Raw genomic sequence first — 12,453 nt, forward strand, 5'->3', positions numbered from 1 at the left:
TGTTTCATCTTTGCCTACGATGCGCTCAAAGGTTTAGTAATTCCATCCGAATACATGTTGTGCATACAAATACCGATGCTTTCAAACATTTATATTCGTGAATGTACACTGTTTACTACGAGTATTAAAATATCTGATATTTGATTATAATTGATTAAATTCAATTAAAATCTATATCTGATTAAATTTACACGACACATCTTTATTCTTCTTCCATTATCAAGGACCTGAATTTTTAACGAACAAAGAAAGAAAATAAATATAATTATATCGTTATTGAACATTTTAAAATTTTATTTATCAAATATATAATTCAAGACATTTTTTTTATCAAATATATAATTCGGATATATAAAATGATTAAATTTCTTTATTTTGTTGTGTTATATATAACATTCGATGAAATAGAAATAAAAATAAATATATTTGGACTGGTTAAATAGAATTTAATAGAATTTATTTTATATGTGTTTTATATATGCTAAAAAAAAATTTAGATTTTTGTTTAGATTTCCTAGTTATATTTAAATCTTTTTTTTCATAAAGTATTTTTTTACATAGAATAAGTATATAAAATACTTATAATTAGAAGTTTAATCTTATATATCATATTCATACATAGAGATTATTTCCTTATATATTCCTTCATTAACGAAAGATTTTGAAGATGAATAATCAAATTCAGCGATAAAATCAATATTAACGGCATTATTCAATTCCAATTGGCTAATTGGATCAATAAATCTCATAAATTCGAACAATTGGGACATGATTAATAGCTAAATATATGTATTTGTGAATAGGTATGTTAAGAAATAGTAGTCAAAAAAAAATAAAAAAGTACTATTTCATTCTTGGAATACTTACTCTGGTACCAAAGAGCTTTCGAGATGGTGATTTCCAAAAGATTCGCGTAGTGGACTGGCATTTGGATTATCTGCAACACAAATTCCATGTGAAAGTATCGCATAGAATTTCATCGAGAAACTTATTTCAAAGCTCGAATTTGAATTAAAAAAGCAAAAAAAAAAAAAAAAAAAAAAAAAAAAAAAAAAAAAAAAAAAAAAAAAAAAAAAAAAAAAAAAAAAGAATATGAGAATGATGTTGAGATTAGAATTAGGATATGCATAAATTTAAAGGTAAAATTTTTTAGATACTGAATAATTAAAAGTGAAAATTATTATCAATTCAATCCAATCTAATCTAACCTAATCTACGAGAATTGTTCTCGAAAATTATTTTTCGAACAAATTACTCTTAGATAATTATTCTCAAAATGTATTCGCGGTGTATTCTCTCAGTGTTTCTCTTCCGGAAAATAACTTTCGAGAATGAAAATTATTCTTAGACGGTCACTTTCACTTTCTAACCTAACAATCTAATCAATAAAATAACAATAAAAAAGGATAAAAAAACGTCAAAGTGGCATATTCTCTAATGAAAAATCTCGAGAATTGTTCTATTTATACTTACATATACTTTATACCATATTTTCAAATCTTTTTAATCATAATTTATTTAAGGATCTAGATTCTGAAAATTCCACTAGGGAATTTTAGTTTACAAGTAAAACTCTCGAGAATTTCACTCCAATACCAAAATATAGATATTCGTGGCTTTACTCGTGAGATTTTCGAACAACGGGTGAGTAAGTTCAATCCTGGTCCATCCATACTTTTTTCAATAATACATCACAAGGCGTGGCACGAAGCGATCTCGCTGAGGTTGAATAGACACCTGTTTTCGCAGACAGGTGACACAAACACGCGGGGCCGTATGCAAAACGCGTGAGAACCTCGGGATAGACCAGGGGGCAATGACTCCTAGAATAGCGCCGACAGACGAATGTCGACATCGAATAGAGCCTTCCTCGACGTCTTGAAAAAAGTACCTTCGACCGTCTGCCCGAGCCCTCCCGCTTGAGATTTACACGGACTTGTCTACTCGACAGACAAACCCTCCGGAGAAAGGTACTAATTTTGTGATGCGTTTTCCAACTCCCACGCCTCACGGTCTTTTTTTATTATACTCGAGTGTACATAACCTTTGTCTTTGTCGAAAGTGCATGTCCGTGTTCGTACACAGATCCGTTCGTGAAATCGTATCGATGTCACGAATGTGGATAGGATTCTATCGGATGGATTGTATATTTGAATAATCTATTCGCATTAATGACGAATGGAATTGGAAATGTTTTTATGATATGACTTAAATATTTTTGAGAACGAACTCAATGGAATTTGCTGAATCGAATGTATATATCTTATGAATCGGAAGTTATATAGTGAAAGTTATTATATTTTGGATTAAATTTTTAATTTTCTTTTATCGATTAATAATATATGAATCGGCTCTATATAAAAAGCTCTTTTTATAATTTTCAATATCAATTATGATAATTAGACGAGAGTTATAATTTGTAAAATATTGATATTATTATTCTAATGGTATTAAGAAAGGAAGCTCGGCTTTCATAAGCTTATAAAATAAATGTAAGCACAAGTGAAATTACATATACATTTACATGTACGTGTAATTACATTTTTAACATACGATTGAATCGAGTGTCATGCATCGTGACCCACGGTGAATAACGACTCAATGTAGTTCGGCGCATCGAGGCACTAAATTGACTAAATTTGCATGACCCGCTATTCACGGGCATCATCGTTTTACGACGCACCAACGATTACACTGACGCTCTCCTTTCGAGCTACGAGGATCGCGCGCGATTCCTCTCGTCACGATGAACGTCCGCTTTCATCGTAAGCTAAACGATTTAATTGTCGTAAACTGGCAACATTGTCAAAGTAAAAGGCAATTTGCTTTTGTTCGCTAAAAGTGTTGCGCCAACAAAGTATTAAAGTATTATTATCATCGTCCGCTTTATCGTCGTTTTTTATCTTTCGCTTTTATAAAAAGTGGCCCACGTGCCATCTCTGCGTGCATCGTCACTTCAATTCAATGTTGACGTCATTCTAGTAATACTATTTTCTAATAAAAAGTGCTTTCTAAACACTTCAACGCTTGATCCGAGTTTTGTGATATTTTCATATCGCTTCTATGTACTTTATAAATCATCATACCTTCAATATATATATATATATATATATATATATATATTCATTTTGAAACATATATATTCTCGCCTATAGTACTAATATAGTAATAGCTTCGATAACGAACACGTGTTAAAATCGCGTCATGTTTAATGAAAGAGATAGATATTTTTAGAATTAATTATTGTCGTATTTTTAATTTAAAAAAAAAAATTAAAGCACAAATAACTATAATATATATTTATAATAAACAATAAAATATTTTGAGTTACGAAATAATCACAAGTTATAAACATTTATGAGAATAGAATAGAAGGCATTTGAAAATTGCGCGCTATCTGAGAATTTGTATCTTGGATTTAAAAAAAGTTCGGGTGAGTTCGGAAAAAATCGGGTAAATTCGTGCAGGTATCCGCCTCGGATAGTCAAGGCAAATTCTCGATAACGCGATATTTGACGTATGATGTAATATTTAATGTGTACAAAAAACTAACTAATCAATTCCATTGGTGTTGATTATTTGATTTCGCAAATATTAATTATATATTTTCATATAAAAATTTAAAACTTTTCAAAAAACGGAGTTGATTAATTTTTCTTCTGAGTAATTCATTTTTTATTTTGGCTTATGCTTAGTTGAGCATGAAATATTCAGTACGTATAATGTTATCTGACAATCTCAATAAAAAATATAAATTGCTCGAAGCAATTTTAGAAAATTCAGTATTTCTATCGAGGCGCTATTGTATTATAAACATAATTCCACATGATTCATATGAAAATATAAATAACATATCTACATATCCATAAAAATTGGCTGCATGAAATTTTGTTAATCCGTGTTAACTCGAACTCGACTCGATGAATCGATATGAATATATGTACGACGCTTACGTAATTGCGAGAATGAAATTGTCGTAAACAAGTACCATATTTGTTATCCATTAGCAGACATTTTAGACATCTTTTACGTTGTCCATGTTATTTATAAGCCCATTGAAACGCGTACGTATACAATCTTCTTGTCAACCGTGGGTGGTAGTTGAATCTTCCATTCACAATGTTGGATTGTAATTAAGATGGCCGGTCATGCGAAAAATTCGCAACAGCTTTGAAATCGGCCATCTATATTAACATGAATCTATAAAACTTGTATCATAAAATAGAAATATGCCATAAAAATGCCAGAAAAAAACGATATTTTTATATAAAAATTTATATATTAGATTATTGTAAATGAAATTAACAAATTTTTAATATGAATTTTAACTATATATAATTTTATTAAATTCAATATTTTTATTGGAAAATAAAATTTTTTATTGATTATTATCAATAACATTCTGATTTTTATTTTTGTTTACATCAACTAATTTAAATTTATTACAAATTGATTTTTTCAAAAAATTCTATCAATCTCTGTCAAGAGAATATAAGGTCGGATTCATATTTATAAATATATATTTTATAATTGCAAAATATAACTGTACGTAAAAAAAAGTGAAAACTATATTGGAGAATTTTTTTGATAATAGCGTTGACGCACACAATATAACAAGATTTGATATATCAATAAGACAATAATTTATTTTTTATTTTTTTTATTTAAGTTTCACAAATATAATTTCGATTATACTTATTCAATAAACACAATTATAATTATTCATTAAATAAACAAATATGATCCAAATTATATCACATTTATTTTTATTTTATTTTTACGTTTATTTTAATCAGAAAAATCTCACAAATACATTAGTAAAAGTTTCATTAAAAAAATGTTAAAAAATAAAGAAATTTAATTGTTACATTGAGTATCGTCTCACCGATATGTTTTTTCGAGTATGTCGACTCTCACTCCTCTTTCACTTTCACTCGTTGTGCCTTTTTACGTTTGGCAAAAACATAAATAAACTCAAAGCTTGAAATGTAAAAATCAATGTCATTGTTGAACAACTATAAATCTTAAAGTTCTGAATCTTTTGCAATTATAAAATATTTATTCGTATTTTTAATAATAATTCGTATATGTTTTCGTTTTTAATAATAACAATAATAATATTCTTTTAAAAATTAAGAATCGAAAGAATAATGAAAAAAAAGGAATTTTAAAAAAACTTTTTTTTATACAAATTTCTTCATTTAAGATCGAATTTTCATCCTTATCATGGGATCGTTAGACAATTCGCCATGAAAAGATTGTTTTTAACAATCTTTGTATATTTTATATGAGAAAAGTATATGGATTTTATATCAAAATTAAAGTATAATTTATTGTACATATGAATCTATTAATAAAAATTTTAACAAAACTAAATTAACATGTAACGAATATTATTTTTAATACGTTATTTTTAATTTAACACTCATTAAATTTGAATAATTTTATGTATTTGTGAAATCGATCATTTCATCGCGCAACAATCTAATAGAATGAGATAGACAAAGCGTAACGATACATTTAACGCTTACTTTAATTGCATCAAAAGACACGCAACGAAATCACCGAGCATGAAAATTTGTGCATCGTTTATTATTCTTCGGCGCCTTTCCATTAAACGATCATAATAAAAACGATTGAAAAATGTTTATTTCCGGCCACGAACTTCTAACGTTACATCGTACGAGATTTCCGGTACCGTGACTTCCTGTAACTAACAGTTCCGCCACCTCGCAACTTTGAAGACAATCGTGTGGCATGAGAGAATAAAAATCGATATTATTAAATATAGCTGCCTACTTATCTGATAGCGAAGTTTGCGTTGAAGAAAACTTGCGAGAGTAAACTTTGAACATGTGTTACTTTAAAGATGGATGTGTTGGATAATTTGTTCTATATAAACAGTATGTTTGAAAAGTATTAACCTTTAAGTACATACGTATACAAAGTATTATATATATATATATATATATATATATGAGATTTAGTTCGATTCATAATTTTATTCATACATGCAATATCAATTCAAAGAATAATCATATAAAAATTTAAGAAATTAATTTGTATTATTTTTAAACAGGACTATTTTCGGATAAATTTTGAATTAAATTTGTCACAAATATAAAGGATACTTGAAGCCAAAATAGAAGATGAAAAGAACGAAAAATATTGCATTCGATGCTTTCGTTTTTAATAATCTTAAAAATTTGGATTGAACAAATATAGAGCTGTTCAAGTAAAAAAAGAAAGTAATTTTTTCATTGATTTTTAATTATCAATAGCTAAAAAATGAAAAATTTTTATTTTTAATTTTCGTTTCATTTTATTTTAAAGAATCGATTTTTTAAATTTTTGGACACTTATAATCGAAACATACTTCGTTTGAATCTGCCATTTAAATACATCTTTGTCATTAAGTTTCATGTTTCAAATCATTTCATTAAGAATAAATTGTACACGGTGATATAGAGTGTACAGTTCCTAATATACTAAACACGATACTTGTCGACGAATCATGAACGCGAAATAAATGATTCTCACGACTTGTGGGAACTTTGTACGTCCGACGGGATTCACTTGCTGTAAATTTAAAACCTTGAAGATCTCCCCGCACTCTTTCTTGAGCCGACGATAAATTTTCGTGCCTTCACTTCTTCTCTTTTGTTTCTCCACAAAATTACGTCCTCTTTCGTTCTTCCATCTTTCCTTTTCGATGTTTCTTTCTTGCCTCTTGTTTATTCTATCGCCGTGGCTATTGTTCTTCTACTTCACTTATCGTCATTATCGTTTCGATTACTTTTAATATTCAATGCGCTGTCGCTATCATTGTCCATCGATGCATTTCGAAATCATACTTTTTTACCGACCGAGTCATCTTCTCTTGGTAAGATCGCTAAGAGAGCATCGAAGCTCCTCGTGGAAGAAGACCAAAGAAAAAGGAAGCAAGCTCGAGCCTAGGCTTGTCACGATCACGATCCGGATCGTGATCGTGAGAAGAGGGAAAGGTAACGGAACTCGACCGGTAACATCCGTCCACACGTGTTCATTTCAAAGGTATACGCAGTGATCGCAAACTAGGAATAGATTGCTATGTTCCAATAAGATTTCTTATATATTCGACCAACCTAATCGAAATTTTCACACTAATGCCAAATGCTGATATTTATCTACGAATAATTTCATTTATGAGATTTTATGGATAATTTTTTTATAATAATAATATCAAAAAAAATTGTAACAATTTAATTAAATCTTGTAAGATTTATTGAAACTTAATATTTTATTAGTTTCGAAAGAATTAACATATAATACGTATATAATAATATAAATTAATAGAAAAAATTTACACATACGTATATTATACATTTATATTATATTTATAACATAATAAGTTCCAATTCAATCTATACTTGTATATGCAGATCGTCATATAATCGTCGTCTGTATATAATCAAATCTGTATATATTATAAGTATTAAATATGATGATATATTTGTACAAAAGAGAGGTTAAAGGAAAGATTAAGGGAAGTAAGATTCATTTCGCGATCTTTTTGCGGTGTTTATCCTGTTCTACTATTCTACTTTAAGACAAGCAGGAAACTTCTCGGTTATAAACTAGCAGAGCTGCCAACAAAACTGCCGGAGAAAATTAGACGAACGCGGGAAGTTTATCTTTCGATAGAATAGCGTGTAATAATCGGTTGAAATTTCCGTTCGTCATTCTCTTCGTTCTTTTTTCCTCTTTCCTGCCTGATCACTCGAATGACCGAGCCGGGCCGAATGTCTCTTATTTCTTTTTTTCATACTCCACGCATTTCTGTCACGGATATTAACGTAACTGTAGTACCGAGCGAACCGTAATACGAGCACGTTTCTCCTTGTATGCTTAAGAAGTAAGGATCCTCGAGTACGCGTTAAGTCGCCAGGATTACGCGTATCTCTTTGCGAACGCGAATCACGTCTGCGTTCTGGATGCTTGTGCGCGCCTGTGTTTACCTACATTCTGTGTATGTATTATACAGTTGGATCCAAAAGTATTCGGTTTCTTGTATATTTTATATTTATAATTAGTTTTTAGTTTTAATTAATATTAAATAGCACGTAGATCATTAGTACCTTATACTGAATTTTTTATTTAACTATTTAATTGTGTAATGTGATCATGAAATGTAAAATATAATTAGTTGATGCATAAACATATGTATAATTATATAATCAATTATAATAAATCTGTGAGTTATTTCTTTTTTTTTAATTATTTTTTTTTAAATTTGTAAATATCATAATTCATATTTTATACGCTTATAGAGAATATAATAACATTTGTTCACATATAGTTTGAATAAAGAGTCATGAAAATAGTGATAATATAGTATTGATATATAATTTTTTATTCTATTTTCTTCTTAATTAGATTATTATTATAGAATGAAATAATATATATATATATATATATATATGATAAATAAAAATATATATAAATATTCATTAGACGATAGATATTAGACTATAAGTGTCAAGAAATTTAAGAAATAATTCAATGTATTTCAAATCGAAATACAATGATAATTATGAATAAAAAATATACAGTTTTGTTTTTTAATTATTGATAATTAAAAATAAATGTAAACATGAATTTGAATTATTCACATTATTTTTATTGTGATTTTATTATTTTTATTATTTTTCTCATTTGTGCGTGAACAATCACTTCTTCCACTTTTTTGAGTATTTTTATTAATTTTTATTTACATTAAAAATTGGAAAAAATAACTAAAAAACGAAACGAAAAGCAAAATTTTTCTATTTTCGTGTTATTTCATTCAAAAAATCATATTAAAATTAAAATTTTTGAATACTTATAGCCGAGGATTCTAAATCTAAATCTATCAAATATCTATATTTCTATTTATTTTCTATATCGCTTTTTAAAATAAAAGACATCGAATAACCAATGTGAGATATTTTTGTGACCAACTGTACGTATGCGTTTGCGCGACAGTTCATTCTGAACATAGATCGGAGAAACGAGTCCTCGGATAATTAGACATCCGATATCGTTCTCCGTAGTTGACTCGCTCGATTTTTTATTCTCGCCCTAAGCACTCGAGAGATCGGTCACGTCTACGTTTGCGTTTCTGCTTTCTTTGCCGCGCTTTCGAAATACATATACAAATAGACATGTTGCAATTCTTGATCGTTATATATTAAAAGTAATGCAATATCTTTAACTTCTATAATTAGCATCATATTCCACCATGTAATCGTAAAATTACTATAAATGATTTTCACCGAGTAAACGAGGGAAAATATTGTGTTCAGAATTTATTAATGTACTTATAAATTTTTATTATTACGTCTTTTCACTGTATATAAATGTAACTATCGATCGTTGCATCCGTTGAAGCGCTTATTAATTATTTCGATACAAGGAAGTTTGTCGGGGAGCTCGCTACATTGGATTATGTTATATTTATTTAACATTTCCGTATATAATAATATATAAAGATTTCTTTGCGCGTAAATTTGAAGAAATATAGAAATATATCGGATTATTATTTTTAATTAAAATACAAATAAAGATAAATCAAATCATTATAATTTTATTTAATCGTTCCATTTTTATTTTTAACCAATTTATATTTATTTAAAATATAGTAAATAAAAACTTGGATCATTATTAATTAATTATTTTGTGTTTTTGATCCAAATAAATAAATAAAAATACAAAAGAAACGAATTTAAATGTCAATGTAATTTCAAGCACAATTTTTAAATGATAATGTCCTATTATATTTGTGATCAATGAAAACAATTCTTATTCAATTATAGGACTCATTAAACTTATTTAAAATTCATAAATGTACAACAAATATTTTTCCATTTTTTTGAAAAAAAAAAATAAAAATTGATAATGATCGTTTTCATTAAACGAATTTTTCAATTAACAAATATTAAATAGGTATAAAAAAATAATGATTTAATATTTTCCAATAAAATGATAAAACGTGTTAATATTTTAATTTTTATATCATATATATTATATACACATATATTATATTTTATCAATATATTATTTTCTTTAAATGATACATTTATGTTCAAGTTATAATATATTAAAATTACCTTTCACAAATTCACGCACACAATTTATTTCGGAATTGTTATCGAAATCGTGCACATTCGCTGCGACGTTTTTTTAACCAGCTGGATTAGCCCGATTTAATCCCGGAAGATTCCGTAAACGCAGCTTTTAAACGCACTTTTGTCGCGAGACGCACACAGAAACGCGACCCTCGCGCCACCGAGGGAGCCACCATGGACCCTTCATTCTCCCTTGTAGCGAATAAGAGGGAAAAACGATCGCTAATGTACACACATAGAAAGCGATTCGTTAAGGGATACACAACGGACGCCACGAGGCGACTTGACGCGACAAATGCGACGCGACGTCCTGGGACGCGAATTCATTTAATTTAAAAACTTCGTTCACGCACCAAGAAGAATTCTCGTCGTTTACGAAAGAATAACGAATTTAAATTGTTCTGGAAATACAGATTCGCTAAATTGAAATAGAAGACTCGGAATAAATCACTCGTGGAAATGAAAGAAACGAGGTTTTTATATATTGAATTACTTTAAGTAATCTAACCTATATGCGTTAAAACATATTACGATTTTTTAACATTTAAGTTTTAATAAACCGTATATTATTGATATTATATTAATAATTTATGACTTGATGGTATTAATACTGATTCTTAAACATAAAAAATTATTAAAGAAATATTAATCTTCCATGTATTTTAAAAATATCGCCAAATAACGATACATTAGTTTAAAAACAATGCCAAAAGATTTAAATGACCGATTTCGATTTATTCACTGCGAAAATGATATAAGTTAAAATATTTACAATTTTTTTAGTTATTTATATAAAAAGAAATGTTTTTGCGTGATAAATTTACTGATAGAGTTTTTAAATAGCGAAATATTAATAAAAATTTGATATTTTTATGAATTTTTTCGAAATACCAAGATAATTTAAAAAAGAAAATTAAGATAAAATTTCTAAAATCTCAGCTGTCCTCATTGGTCTGAAATGATTTGACTTATCTTAACCCTAATTAAGTCGAGTAATCACGGTCTTACTGCGTTATTAAATAATTCCGGGACTCTACAATATCATCCGTGCACGCGTCCAATAGTGATTTGATAATGTCAACATCTTGATTAATATCTTACATTGGTCACCTATGTGTCATAGAGCTTTGAATTTTATAGTTGTATTAATTCTCTTGATCCCTTGCAACGAAACTTGTTATTGTTATCTAATCATTGAATAATTATAAATTTAATGATTTCCTTTCCAACGAGTCATTATATGACGTATATTAGCGAGCATACAAATAACAAAATGCTTATTTCTAAATTCAATTAATTATTATGTACATTTATAATATAAAGATAAAAGAAAAAGAGAGATTACAGTTTGTTCTTAGATATTCATGAATTTGTCAGTAAGATAATTACAACAAATCCATTACGGAATAATATTTATAGGATTGGAGGTTATTTTACATAAAAATATATTATATATAAAAATAGAATAGGCGAGAAATTTATTATTCATGCGCATATCTTCCTAGTGTCGAGAAAAGAAAGAAATCATATAATTATATTATAAAAAGTTTTTTATATTTTATATATATATAGAATATAGAATTAAAATATATATTTGTATGCTTAAAATATAAAATATTATTATATATATATAAGTTAAAGATTTTCTCTATTTATATTCTCATCGCTCTATAGAGATTGGCAATACGTGAAGAAATTATATGACTTATGAAGTTTAATATATGAGAGGTTTATCTCCGCGAGCGAGGTGTTAGAAAGCAATTGTGAAATATCCGCACGACCATCTATCCGGTGCACTGTACCGTGTCGCGAGGTCGAACCTGTACGGATTCTGGCAGCTGGTTGGATGCCAGCACTAACGTCTATGCTTTCCGACGTTGTCCGCTGGCATTATAACCAGGAAGATGCGCACTCGCTCGACGTCTCTCAGACGTCTCTTTGTCTCTCTCCTGTGTTTTATCTCATGAAAATCGACTCGAGCCTCGTTATCTCAAACCCTTGTCACCTCTTTCAGTTCTTTTAGATGAATGATTCACTTCTTTCATTCTTTTCAGTTCCTACTTTGGATCGTCGATCATGTATCACATCTTTTTGTTAATATAGATTATATTATAAATTATAAAGCGATAAGTCGAAGATAATTATGATAATTTTATGTATAGTAAATTTTGTGAAAAATTATTAATAGTAAATAAAATTATATATCAATACTAGTGTTAATAGTTTCCAATAAACTCTATTCGAACAAAAATATAATATTTATTCTGTTATTGTAAACTTATAACTAACTTTGAGCATACTATATATA

The 12,453-nt window shown here is 28.1% G+C and overlaps 1 protein-coding gene across 2 annotated transcripts in view; it reads right to left on the reverse strand.

Annotated features, from left to right (window-relative positions):
- Window positions 1-12,453, reverse strand: part of LOC122710690 — a 59,227-nt gene that overhangs the window by 32,628 nt on the left and 14,146 nt on the right. For both annotated transcript variants that reach the window (XR_006345980.1, XM_043928698.1), the window contains exon 2: window positions 868-937. The gene's annotated coding sequence lies outside the window, so the exon portion shown is untranslated. The remainder of the gene's footprint in view (window positions 1-867; window positions 938-12,453) is intronic.

The sequence above is a fragment of the Apis laboriosa genome, unplaced genomic scaffold, assembly GCF_014066325.1.
Source record: "Apis laboriosa isolate Shangri-la unplaced genomic scaffold, ASM1406632v1 scaffold14_cov150, whole genome shotgun sequence".
Taxonomy (NCBI): Eukaryota; Metazoa; Arthropoda; class Insecta; order Hymenoptera; family Apidae; genus Apis; species Apis laboriosa.